The sequence below is a fragment of the Pinus tabuliformis genome, chromosome 6 (assembly GCF_031772625.1).
Source record: "Pinus tabuliformis cultivar Carrire ecotype Pingquan chromosome 6, CPIR1, whole genome shotgun sequence".
Classification (NCBI taxonomy): domain Eukaryota; kingdom Viridiplantae; phylum Streptophyta; class Pinopsida; order Pinales; family Pinaceae; genus Pinus; species Pinus tabuliformis.
The window spans coordinates 1,296,277,232-1,296,292,128 of NC_142292.1; the positions used below are offsets into that span (position 1 = coordinate 1,296,277,232).

A 14,897-nucleotide genomic window follows, 5' to 3' on the forward strand; every position below is an offset into this window, starting at 1 on the left:
AAAGCTACTTCTGCTGATTGAAAAAGAGGTGAAGAGATTGTTGGCTACAAAAATCATCATCCCACTGAGATTTTCAAATTGGGTAGCAAACTTGGTACCAATTAAAAAAAAGAGCGGGGAAATTCGCTTGTGCGTGGATTTCAAAAATTTAAATAAAGCCTCATTGAAGGATAATTATCCTTTACCGAAAATGGATCACATTCTGCAAAAGGTGGTTGGTTCAGAAAGGATTTCCATGTTGGATGGGTTTTTTGGGTATAATCAGATCCTGGTTAATCCAAAAGATCAGGGCAAGACTACTTTCACCACATCCTGGGGCGAATTTATGTATTCCAAAATTCCTTTCAAAATCATGAATGTCGGAGGCACTTTCTAGAGAGCGATGGATATCACTTTCGTTGATGAAAGAGATAAGTTTGTTGTAATTTATCTAAATTGTTTTTTCAAATATTGAATCTGGTCACTTAAAGCATTTGAGGACAGTCTTCACTAAGTGCAGGAAATTCAAAGTTTCTTTGAATCTGAAAAAATTCCATTTTGCTATCAAAGAAGGCAAGTTTTTGGTACACATAGTATCAAAGGAGGGAATTCTAATACATCCTAGCAGAGTACGAAAATACAAAATATTGAAATTCTAAGAAACAAGAAAGAAGTGTAGTCATTTCTAGGTAAAGTAAATTTTTTGCGACGATTTATCCCAAATTTTGCATAAATTTTGAAAGTAATGTCAAACATGCTTAAGAAAGGAAGTGAGATTAAGTGGACTGAACAAGCAAAGAGTTATTTTAATGATATCAAAAAAGCTTTAGGTCAAGCACCTTTACTCATTAGTCCAGATTTCTCAAAAGAATTTGTGATTTTTTCTTTTGCCTCTAAGCACACCATCTTTGGTGTTTTACTTCAAAAGAATGAGGCAGGTCAAGAAAAACCCATTTCCTTTTCAGTAGCGCATTGAGATATGATGAACTGAAGTACAACATACTGGACAAATAGGCATATGTGCTAATCAAGGCACTTAAAAATTGTAGAGTCTTTATATTGCATTCTCACGTAATTGCATATGTGTCAAATGCTACAATAAAGAGTATATAGTTTAGTCGGATAGTGATGGCAGTAGAGGGACATGGATTGCTAAGATGTTAGAGATTGACTTGGAAATCAAGCCTACCAAGTTAATTAAAGGACAGGGTTTGGCTAGACTAATGACTAAAACAAATCTTGACACTTTTGGTATAAATTCTTTTTTTGAATTATCAGATCTGTCAAGTGAAGAATCAGTGGTTAAAGCAGAAGATTGTTTCAAATAATGTCTATGGTATGATGATGTTGTTTACATTCTGCATAATCTACAAGTACCCCCAGGAATAGATAAGACTTGAGCTAGATTTTTTAGACTAAAATCTGTTAATTATCGTCTTTTAAATGGTTATTTATATTGGAAATACCCTCAGGGTATCTTATTGAATTGCCTATTAGAAGATGAAGCCAAGGAAATGAGTAAATTCTTTCATGAAGGAGTATGTGGAGGACATCATTACTAGAAAACCATAGTAGATAAAATCTTGAGAGCTAGATTTTACTGTCCTACTTTGTTTTCTGATATTAGAAAAGAAGCAGCAACTTGTCATAAATGTCAGTTGTTTGAGGGTAAGTCAAAATTAATGTCTTTGCCTTTGAAACCTATCTCTGTGGAGGCTCCTTTTCAGAAATGGGGCCTTGACTTCATAGGTGAAATTCATTTGGCATCATTAGCACAACACAGATGGATCTTAACGGTGACAGATTACTTCACAAAATGGATTGAGGCACTTCCAAGCAGGAAAGATACTGATCTCGTGGTTATTCAATTATTAGAAAATATTCTTTCTAGGTTTGGTTGTCCAAAGAGAATTATTATTGATAATGCACAGTGTTTCAAATCCAAGAAACTAGTAAAATTCTGTGAAGACTACCATATCAAGCTTAGCCATTCCACAACCTATTACCCTCAAGGTAATGGATTGGCAGAGTCCTCAAATAAAAGTCTAATCAAAATTATTAAAAATTTGTTAGAAGACAACAAGAAGGCTTGGCATACAAAACTCAAGTTTTCCTTATGGGCAGATAGAGTTAGTACTAAGAGATCAATCAACACTACTCCTTTCCAGTTAGTATATGGTGTCGATGCAACATTTCCTATTTCAATTGGAATTCTTGTTATGAAATATTTACAGGAATTAGGAGAAGAACCAAATCATCTGCAGAGGAGGATAAATCAATTAATAGAGGTACAAGAAAATAGAGAGAAAGTCTATGAAAAATCTCAAGAAGTTCAAGATCAGATCAAGAATGTTTTTGACAAAAAGACAAAAGAAGATGACTTTAAATGCCAAGATTTAGTTTTGAAATGGGATGCTCGAATTGAGGACAAGGGTAAGCATGGGAAGTTTGACAACATTTGGAAAGGACCATACAAAATTGCAGCTTTTCGTGGTAAGAACAGTTTCATCCTAGAAGATCTGCAAGGAGTATTACTGCCTAGAGGTCCAGTCAATGGACGTTTCCTAAAACATTACATCTCCTAAACAAAGAATGATTTTCAAATTTCATTGTACATATCCATATATTTTTGAAAAAACTTGCAAGTGTGGATGAGCATTTTGAGGAACTTGAAGCCCGAAGAGAAGGCCCTGAGGTTCTGATAATGTTTATCAAAGAATAAAGTTGTTTTATAAGAAATTATGTTTTTAAAGTTCAGAGTCTGTAAAAAGAGCATATTTTGAAAGATGAGTTCTTTATTTCTAAGTCAGTAAAGTTTTGTTTTGAACCAACCTTTTTGTAATAAATAGGCAACTGGTCTATGGGGTTCTTGCTGCCATCATTGATCGACAGCATCCCCATGTAGCCAGTTGTTATCACATTAACTCTATTTTTAAAAAAATTCAAAAAATGTTGACAGTTTCAGTGTCATCATTTTAGTTGTAATAAACAGGGAAATCATCAATAGCGGGGCTATTAGTGCTTTAATGTTTCGATAATTTTTTCTGAATAAATTTGCTGACAACGGGCTTATAAGCATTTCCGATATAATTGACAGATCAACTACCAATGCCAAAAATGAATTTCAAATTTAAATTTTGGAATTACGATGACCACGTCAGCAACAATGATAAGGTTTGCAAGCGAGGCACAGGTAAGTGTAATGTTAAATCATTGATTTGTCTATCACCATCAGTATATTTTATCAATTAATCATGGTTTAAAATGTGAATTCACCCTGATTTGTAATTATTTCCCCAAATTGTAATGATTTCCCCTCTCCACCGATTAAACTCATTTCACTTTGTAAATCGGTGATTTTGTTTGTAAGTTTGGTTATTTTGCTTTGAAAATTGGTTACACTCGGCAAGATTTTCATCTGAATTTTCCATAGAAATCCAGGATCAAATATCGGTAAGTTTCCTTTGTTTAAGCACACAAAAAAATGGGAAAAAGCAGCAAGGCTAACAGAACAAAGCCTAAGATTCCTAACCTTTTTATGATCTATCCCAACATCTAACAGCAATTTCAGCACGCAAGGTGGGAATAATTCTTCCACCGATGCATAGATTATCACAATGTCATATCTCATATCTTTGACTAAGGTTTCGATGGAAACTAGGTGGAAATTGGTGGTCTCTCTTTTTCAGTTACAGAGGAGCTAATAGTAGAGGCTACGACCCTACCTACAGATGGAGAGCGAGTTTTTAGAAGCCATGTATTAGCTGGGATCGATGTCCCATTTTTCTTGAAGACAGAGTTCAAAGACAAAAATTGGAAGACACGGGTGGAAAGATCGTGGCTGGAGGATAAATGACATGGCCTGCTTCACATTACTCAGCAGTACTTCACATGTGAGGGGCGTTTCAACCAGGTAAATCTTTACCACTTTCATTTCCTAACACATTTAGTTGGTCAGGTTAGGATGAACACTTGGAGAGTTTAAAACACATGGTCGCTCGTTTTAGAGCTAGAAACGACCCTTCTCCTCATTTTGTCTACCATAAAGCTCTGATCAAATTGTTGATTGAAAACCAATTAGCCAAAGCAGGGAGAACTTGGAGTCATTTCTTGTTTTGGGGAGGTTTCCAACCTCAACCCCCTAAATCTCGAAGAGGAAGGAAGAAAGGTACTAAACAGGGGAGGAAGACTCATGTAGGAGCTCCCACTAAGCCAACCCCTAGCCACAAAGACACAAAAATCCCTTCATCATCCTCCGGTCCTAAGATCCCTAAATTTTATCAAAGGAAGAGTACTAGGCTCAAGAAAATAGACCCTGCATCCCCTGAAAATTTACCCTCTGCTATCAGTTCTCCTTAGGTTGTAAGTCTGCCCCTTGAAGCATTCCCTGCAAACAAAAATGTACAACAAAATATTAAAGGCAAGGAAATTGAAGTTGAGAGTCAAATTGAAGAAACTCCATTGTTTGAAACTTTTAAAGGAGGCAAAAGACCTCATATAAGGCCAACAAACAAATTAAGGTTTAAAATAAAGCTGAGAAGCAATTCCAGAATTGGTTAAGGAGGTAATTGACGTAGACAATTTGCCATTCATTAGGGGAATTTCGAGGTCTAAAATGGGCCTCATAAGGAAGTTATAAAATGATAGTGGAAATAATAAAATAATATTAGATTACATCATCAAATTTTAGAGAAGAAAAACTATTTTTTCAATTCGTTTTTTCAACTTATCTCCCTATGGGTTTATTCAAATTTCGAGCAGAAACACTCATTGGATGCAAAATTTGATTCCTCATCCATGGAGTACCCATGTTGCATACTTTCTACTACACAAAAAATGAGAAATACATGAAAAGCATGAATGCAATCACGTTTTTTCATGTATTTCTCATTTTTCGTGTAGTAGGATCCATCAAAAGTATGCAACATGGGTACTCCTTGGATGAGGAATTAAATTTTGCATCCAACGAGTACTCTCACTCGAAATTTGAGTAAACTTAAGGAGATAAATTGAAAATACGAGTTCAAAAAGTAGTTTTATTATTTTTTTATTTTTTTATGTTTTTACCTTTTTACTCCAAAAATGGTGAATCATCCCCCATGGTTGACTTCATCATCTTGAATCCTACTAGTTCTTACAAAGTTTATTTTGTTTGTACATTTTTCTTAGGAGGTCCATTTTAGATCTCAAAATTCCCCTAATGAAAGGACCTTATAATCAAGAGGAAAAGATTGTAGTTTCTAAAAAGAACAAAGATAAAGCAACCAAGGGGAAAGGTCCTATGGAAACTAGGAAAATAAAAAGACAGAGAATGGAGAAATTAAATGTGCTTCTGAAAGCAGCCACCACCCTCAGCGTGGAGGCTTTGGGTCATTTTTAAAATTTTGGTTATGCACTTAAACAACAATTTTGGCTTTATCGTTGACAAAGTGCTTGACAAATTTTTTACATACAATAGCATAGGGAGTAGTTGACATTCCCACTATCGGCGATTTTCAAAGAAGCAGGAGCTGACATCTCCATTGTCAGCAATTTTCAGGAACATGAGTTGATATCTTTGTTGTCAGCGATTTTGAAGGGGAGCGCTAACATCTATGTTGTCAGCGAATTTTGGAAAGAGAAATGCTGACATTCCCACTGTCAGCTAATTCTAAAAAATAGGCAGAAAGGAAATGAAGACATTCAGTCTATCAACAAAATATTCAATTCAGGAAACCAAAGAAGCTGGCAATGGTAGTATCAGCAAATTTCACCAGGAAGCCTGAGGGAAAAGGAACTCTAATAGAAAAGAAATTTTTGGTGAAGGATTAAACTAGCTTGCAGAGGGACCTGTTTGGCTGCGAAGATTCAATTATATCAGTCAGGGACCTATTTCTATTTTCGAAGACGAGATTCTGAAGATACTTTTTCTTAGCCTATATGTTAGCATATTTTCTAGCAGATATTTCATGTTAGAAAAAGCTTAATGTAATTAAAGATATTTTCCACATGCATGAACTTAGAATATTTTGATATTTTTGTATTATTGTAATTAAGTTTGAAACTATAATCCTGTGATCAGTTGATGTAATGTCTATAAAGACAATTTCTGAAGAATGGAAGAGGGTTGGCTTTTACTAGAAATAATAGCATTCTAGTGTATTATTTAAGCAAATCTTAAATATATACAGTGTTTGATGAGCATTTGCAAAAAATTATTGTGTGGTAGTTCCCTGCCCATTTTTTCTCTGATTTAAAAGCCTTCTTCATGTATGGAAAAATTAGTATCTGAAATTGGGATTCTTTATGCTCTGGTTTCGTTGTTTGTCGGGCATTAGTATTTGTTATTTAGATAGATAAAATATTGTTTTCTTCAGTTCTCTTCTTCCAAATTTCTCAAATTGTCAAAGGAGTTATTGCTACCCTGATTTTTGTGCCTTGCTCATTAAATCTGTAGCATCATCTGATAAGCCTAGACTCCATGCCCAATGGTTTATTTTCTATACAACCCAACCAAATTTCATCATTCCATAGACAAATTTGGCCATAGAGCTTAAAGTAAAACCTACTACTACAGTGACCTAGAGTAGTTGTGTTTTAGGGAGAGATCCCTCTCTAGGTTGAAGGGTCAGCTTTCAACCTCAAAGAGGTTAGAGATTACCTTAGAGGTTTTCCCGCAGCTGAGTTTCCTCTAAGAGATAACACAAACATTGCACAAGCAACCACACAAATCCCCATAGCGAACACCTTGATCTTAAGCCAACTATTTGTCTTTGGGTTGAAAGAATTTATAGAATTCACATAAGCATAACAATGTATAGAGAATGCATTCATATTTCCAAAATTAAGCCCACCAATAACATAGAAGATGTTATTCACAGCACCGCCTAAACAACCATACCTCTTTTGGGGCATATTTCCAATGGGCTTCCATATGTCAAGCCCTAGAATATATTCCTCTTTATCCACAATGGCTGCTTTGGGTGAGTCATTTATATGGGCACCTCCTACAACAAAAATCCTATTTAAAATCACACAATACATAAAATTATTCCTTGGGAAGAGCATTGGGGCCCTCCTAGTCAAGGACATGGTCCATGCATCATACACAATGGTGCAATCCCCATTGCTTGAAATTGGGCAGGGGATTGCTGCTAGAATGAACATATGTTGATTTAGAAATCTTGATTGTGCATATAATAGTGAACTATAAGCACTGTGATATTCAAAATGCCATTCGTTCCCCTGGATTGAATCAATATTAATTAATTAGAGTGAAAATGGGATGGTCATGATATTCATTGAGAAGAAACCCATATATATATATATATATATATATATATATATATATATATATATATATATATATATATTATATATATATATATATATATATATAGATATATATATATATATATATATATATCTATATCTATATATATATATATATATATATATATATATATATATATATATTATTTTTTATGTTTGTGACAAGGATATTGACCATGTTAATATGTGTTGAGGTTAATCATTTTATTAAAATGATGGGAAACTTCTATGTTGGTTTAGTAGTGTTTTTCTTTGTTTTTTAAGATTCGAACATATGACCTTTTAAAGTTAATATTAGTTTGTAGAATGTTGAAACTCAAGTACAACGTTAGGCTATAAAAACGAAGTGTTTAAGGAAGTATAATCATTTAGCAAATCTATAATAACCTTTGAATCCCCTATCACTTGTAAGTTTTGATTGTTGAAGTGACACAATTAAAACGATTAACATAAACAACTTATTCATATTATTGTATTACTTGTTAGATAGTTATATTTTTGTTCCTACACTAAATTAGTCATTTTTGTTAGTCATTATTAGTCATTTTGTGTTAGTCAGAAAAATAATATATATATATATATATTATTTTTTCTGTTTGTGACAAGGATATTGACTATGTTAATGTGTTGTGGTTAATCATTTTATTAAAATTATGGGAAACTTCTATGTTGGTTTAATAGTGTTTTTCTTTGTTTTTTAAGATTCGAACATATGACCTTTTAAAGTTAATATTAGTTTGTAGAATGTTGAAGCTCAAGTACAACGTTAGGCTATCAAAAAGAAGTGTTTAAGGAAGTATAATCTTTTAGCCAATCTATAATAGCCTTTGAATCCCCTATCACTTGTAAGTTTAGATTGTTGAAGTGACACAATTAAAATGATTAACATAAACAACTTATTCATATTATTGTATTACTTGTTAGATAGTTATATTTTTGTTCCTACACTAAATTAGTCATTTGTGTTAGTCATTCTTAGTTGTATTACTTATTAGCTAGTCATATATTTTAACTGGGGACTAAATTAATTTTTTATGTAGTCATTTTTAGTTGGGTCACTTAATATTGTTCATTTTTGGTATTATTTCACTTGGAAAAGATGTGGTGACTAATTTTTTTAGTCACCTAGTCACTAATTTCTTATTTTCTACTAGTGTAAAAAGAAAAATAGCTCCCCACCCACCATTATTTTTACAGTAGACTGCAGATTTAAGCCATGTTCCAACACCCCCAAACACAAACAGTAAGATTTCACATATTCCTAAAATCCTACAAAGCTAATCCTCAGGAAGTCCATTGTTTGCAACACAACCCTTGCAACACGTTTCTTTGAAACAATGAAAAAGGATTTAAAAAACCATGTATGAACTAACCCTAGTGCACAATGTTTATTTAAGGTCCACTTTGTTCTTGTCAAAACACTTCTCCTTCTACTCTTTCAATCCCAGGGTGGGACCTTCCCAGTTTTTTTGCAATGGCCTAGCATTCTGAGGTTGGCCCATCATCACCCTCGATCCATTGACCATCGTTTTCTTCTTACCGCAATCCCTAATAGCCTGAGACAATTTACTAGCAGAAAGCCTTCTTCTAGGAGATGTTGAATTCCTTATTGTTATTGTTTGCCCTTTTATAGTTATTTAAGTTTTGAAAATTTTGATTGTTCATCTACCTTCACCTAACCTTATTTGGAAATTTATAGATTCATTCAAAAAAAATTGTAACACTCATGGCATACCTTGGATTTATGCATTCATATTGTTAGCTTTGGCATTGATATCAGTGTTGGCAGCAGCTTTAGGTAACATAATGACTACTCTTTTTGTCTTATTTTGGGGAATGGCTTTTAAAGTTTTGACATGAGGGGAAGGGTGGTGTTACCACAAAATCTCAAAACCAAAGATGAAAATCCAGAGCACCTAAATGGAGATTTATGTAACTGGGAAATTAAACATTGTTACCTAACCCAACACTACTCTACATTTTAAATGAAGAGTGGACCTAAGTTAGGGGGGCTTGGCTATGACTATTAGGCTCAATTCACATAGTGTGAAATGTGAGTAAAGGGAGTTTAGAAACAAATACAAAAAAAATGAAAGACAGAGAAATTTAAAAGAGTTGGGCTTGTAGGTGATGGACGAAAGGGAATCAAATGCATTATTGCTTGGGCTATTAAGTCATACATGCAACCTAAGAAATTGTTCTAAAATGGATTAAGGGTTAGTTAGTAATAAATCGATCTACAAATACTATAACCCCTAACTTGGTAAACCATGGGTCACAAGGTGAGAAAGGAAGGAACTCATAATAGGAACTCCATAGTTAAATTGAGGATAAGGGCAGTTAAACTTTACTCACAAAAGATGTTAAGGCTTTAAACCCCCTCTCTCTAAGGTAAGGCACAAGTTATTAACCACAATGAATGCTTAACACTTTAACTCCTCTCCTCAAGACAAGGTTTCTCATAGAATTTTTTTTAACATTCGCATCTTGCATATGAAATTTACCATTTTTGCACCTATGACATATCTATGACACAAAAGTGACAAAGATAACTTAGACAAAAATTACCTCCATTACAATACTTGGAGTTGAAAATAGAGAGAGAAAACCTTTATATATGTTTAAGCTCAATCTCCCTCATAGAATAAACTATGAATTATTTCCCTATATCCATTAGTTCTCCTAAGAATAATGATAAAATAATTGTCTCCAACAAAGGTATTACTAAAAGTAGAAAGAGTTTGTTGAGATCCATAATCTCCTCTAGGAAGTTACTATAAATAATCTATTAAACAATTCTCAGTGAAGACCATATCTAGTTAGCTCCAATGGACAAGCCTGCAATGATAAAATAAAGAGTTAGTTGAAACTATTTTCCAAATATAGAGCCAATAGATAAGGGTGCTTCCTTGATTTGATGAGAGACCAAGTCATGGATGAGATAAGCATGCGTAGAGTAGTGGAACAATCTCAATAGATGTGATGGAATGAGATAGGATGGCATGTATCGTTGATACAAGGTAGATTATGTGTTGTTTGACCAAATATATAGAAGAGATAGGTGGATGCCCTTATGGATATGCATGAAGATGTGTGCTGGTGACTTCCTTTGATTGAGGATTTGACCATGTCTAGGCCTCAAAAATAGAAAGTGTCATATGTGTGCCCTGTCAGGTGATATGTCCACATGTTAACCAAGAAGCAATAAACTACTCCATGAATGAATGTTAAAAGGATGTGTTAAGTGGACCTTTAAGCTAGTTCACCCCCCATGAGTGTGTAAACATCCCAGGAACAATGATAGCTCTACATTACAAGGATAAAGCCACAGTCTCGAAGGTGAAACCTTGTGCTGCAAAACCATCAACCGATCTTCATATATGTGGATAGATTGACTTCTTGAAATGGATAGACACAATAATAGGTGTTGGCAATCCTTCAACTGAAAATAATATGATTTCCATTTGTCTTTATTATGCTTCAAAGGAATTGGAGAAAACTCATTTGTAGTCATTGTTTTGGTGTTGAATCATTCTACAGGTCTATGTAATACAAATAGGTGTGGGCACTCCTTCAACTGGAAATAATATGATTGTCATTTGTCTTTATTGTGCTTCAAACGAATTGGAGAAAACTCGGTCGTAATAGTTGTTTTGGTGCTTAATTGTTCTACAAGTCTGTGTAATAAATAAGGATTTAGTTGCAACTATTTTCCAAATATAAAGCCAATAGATAAGGGTGCCCCCTTGTTTTGATGAAAGACGAAGTCATTGATCCAAAAATAGCAAAATATGTCTTGTCCACGAGTGTAACCCTTCTAGAAGTGAGACAAGCATGCATAGAGTAGTGGAACAATCTCAATAGATGTGTTGGAATGATCCAAGATGGCATGTGTGGCTGATTCAAGGTAGATGATGTGTTGTTTGACCAAATAGACGGAAGAGATAGGGGGATTTCCTTGTGTATATGCATGAATATGTGTGTAGGTGACTTCCTTTGATTGAGGATTTGACCATTTCTAGGCCTCAAAAATAACAAGTGTCATATGTTCACCCACCTAGGTGATATTTCCACATATGAACCAAGTAGCAACAAACTACTCCATGAATGAATGCTCAAAAGATGTGGTAAGTGGACCTTTAAGCTAGGTCACCCCTCATGAGTGTTTAAACGTCCCATGAACACTGAGAGGGCTCCATTACAAGCATAAAACCATGATCTCAAAGTTAAAACCTTGTCCTGCAAAACCATTAACCAATCTTCATATTTGTGGACAGATTGACCTCTTCAAATGGATAGACACAAAAATAGGTGTGGGCACTCCTTCAACTGGAAATAATATGATTTCCATTTGTCTTTATTATGCTTCAAAGGAATTGGAGAAAACTTGGTTGTAACAGTTGTTTTGGTGTTGAATTTTCTACAGGTATGTGTGATACAAATAGGTGTGGGCACTCCTTACACCAGAAATATATGATTGTCATTTGTCTTTATTATGCTTCAAAGGAATTGGAGAAAACTCGGTTGTAACAATTGTTTTGGTGTTGAATTGTTCTAGAGGTCTGTGTAATAAATAAGGAGTTAGTTGCTACTATTTTCCAAATATAGAGCCAATAGATAAGGGTGCCTCCTTTATTTGATGAGAGACCAAGTCATGGATCCAAAAATAGCAAAAGATGACTTGTCCACATGTGTGGCCCTTCGAGAAGTGAGTCCACATGTGAGATAAACATGCACAGATTAATGGAACGATCTCAATAGATGTGTTGTAATGAGCCAAGATGGCATGTGTGGCTCATCCAAGGTAGATGATGTGTTGTTTTACCAAATAGACAAAAGAAATAGGTGGATGCCCTTATGGATATGCATGAAGATGTGTATTGGCAACTTTTTTTTATTGAGGATTAGACACGACAAGTGTCATAGGTGCGTCATCATAGGTGATATATCCACATATGAACCAAGTAGAAACAAACTACTCCATGAATGAATGCTCAAAAGATGTGGTAAGTGGACCTTTTAAGCTAGATCACCCCTCATGAGTGTGTAAACATCCCAGGAACAATGAGAGGGCTCCATTACAAGGATAAAACCATGGTCTCAAAGTTGAAACCTTGTCCTACATAACCATCAACAGATCTTCATATATGTGGATAGATTGACCTCTTCAAATGGATAGACAAAACAATAGGTGTGGGCACTCCTTCAACTGGGAATAATATGATTGCCATTTGTCTTGATTATGCTTCAAAGGAATTGGAAAAATCACTTGGTTGTAACAGTTGTTTTGTTGTTGAATTGTTCTACAAGTCTATGTAATACATGTTGGCTTTCTTTGAGCTCTCCTTTAAATATTCCTCGGGAATTTTAACAAAAACTTTGATTCGGATTTGAAGTGCCAAAATGTGTAATTATATGCCCAAACATGCCAAAATGTGTGTCATATTCTCCCAAATTATTTGGTGAGCAGATTCATCCAATAACATCCGCATCCAAGGTTTGAAACCACCTAGATGTTGTCTTATAGTTATGTAATGTAGTTGTTGGTAGTATGTTATTTTGATAAGAAACTCATGTAGGATTTTGTGTGAGATAGGTGCTTAACCCTGAGCTATCAAAACAACTTCCTCAATATATTGTATACTCCCCAACATCATCAAGCAGACTTCATTCAGTAACTTCATATGAAAGGTGGAACTAAAAAGCAAAAAGCAGACTTCATTCAGTAACTTCATATGAAAGGTGGACCTAAAAAGCAAAATGACAAGCCTAGTGGACCTTTAAATCTTCACATGGGTGTATTATTCATCTTTCATTGTCAATTATACTTACTCCCTGAAATTAAATTAATGCCAACCTTTGAAACCTTAAAATTCTACCCATAGAAAGCAGTTGAAGGTATCAAAGTTACAAACGAAATGTGTTGTGTGCAAGAGGGTATGCATTGTTATTTTTCTGGGTTTCCATGCATTAAACTCATAAAAAGACAAGAACAACAACCCTTAAATTCCTAAAAGAAAGAACTGTAATTGAACTGAATAAATCACCTAGATGAAGTGTCGTTCTTCAAGCCATCGCTTTACCGGCATAACTTTATCACTGGCATCCTTTCATTCATTTGTAACTACAACTGCAACTCGATTCGCAGTATAAACTTTGCACATGCCAATTTGCTATCCAACGTCTTCCTCTCTTCCTAAACAACATAACACAGGAACAAATCAAACACAAAATAAATTTTGAATGCATATAGGAATTGCTAAAACTAAATTCTATTATAGCTCAGAGCTAATGACATTCAGAATAAACAAAAAGGTGATCCTTTTACATTCAACTCTTGAACTTTCCGCTGATAATCACACACTAGATTTGCAGCAGCTCCCCTAGCAAGAACAACTTCCTCAATCTCACAAACAATTTGGCTTCTACTTCTTTTTCACGGTGCAGTTTGTCTAAAATTTTGTTATCTTTGTACCATAGATACCTAAAATTTAATTTAAAGAATTCGGGGACAACATTCACATTAAGTACATTGCACAGTTCCATAATATTGATAAATAAACTGCAACAGAAACAATACCTGACAATTTCAATCTGTTTCACTAGTTCTTGGTTCTTGTTTTGAAGACCATGAACCATTGAAGCCTTTGTCAAAGGGCTTTGCATCGAGCAAAGATGCTTCCGTTGACTTTCTAAGTCATTCCAAAGCCATATTATATTCCTGCAATTTCATAATCTGCAGGACAACAACAATTTCAAAACCATTCACTAGTTTAGTGGTGTGGAATGGACACTGAAAATGAATTGACGAACGTGAAGAGCCAGTGATTCCCCGCAGGAACTACCAAATGTGGAGTGGGTGTAGTGTCGAGCCTCATCAACCTCTTCATCGTTGTTCGTAATACAAGCGGCGTGGATGGAATATTGTTTTCCGTTTGCTTGACCTCTGCTGCCATGCGACGATTTGAAGCAGGAATCAATGTTGCCATGAAGCAAACTCCCCGTTATACACATTCCCATCTCTAAAATTATGTTCGCTGAAAGAAGCAAGGGAATGCGATAAGCGCCCAAAAAAAAAAAAAAAATAGGTTTTGCAAATAAGATTTCTAGGTCATTTGCGTAGCAATTCAACATTTATTTTATCAAGTTGGGTTGTATTATTTGGGTATGCTTGTAGTCAATGATCAAATTTGAAGGGCATGTCTTAATTTCATTTAGAAGGGCACATATTCAGGTTGCACTTCTATAATGAAAAGCATAAAAAAAAAGAGCAATTCAATTGACAACAGTGAATTATTTAAAATTTCTTTTTATTTTTTCACAGGAGAATGGTGGAACAACAACCCCGTGGATGTTGTGTATAAGGCAGGGTTGATATGAGCCGCAACTAATATATCGGATGCATTTACCATTAATGGATAAATAGGAGACCTATATTCCTCTCCAGTTCAGATAGGGATTAATTTTGTAGGAAATTTTTGTGACCAGAAAGTCCAAGCCAATGTACAAGTAGCTCAATTAAATTTAAGTTTATTGCATGAATGAAAAAATTTCAGTAAAATTCTAAACAGGTTTAGGATTCAACAAAAGAGTGTACAAAGGTGTAT

At 34.6% G+C, this 14,897-nt stretch overlaps 1 pseudogene; it reads right to left on the reverse strand.

The window, feature by feature from the left end:
- LOC149263364 (uncharacterized) overlaps positions 1 to 14,279 on the reverse strand; it is a 101,430-nt pseudogene extending 87,151 nt beyond the window's left edge.
- Positions 14,280 to 14,897: the final 618 nt, after the last annotated feature.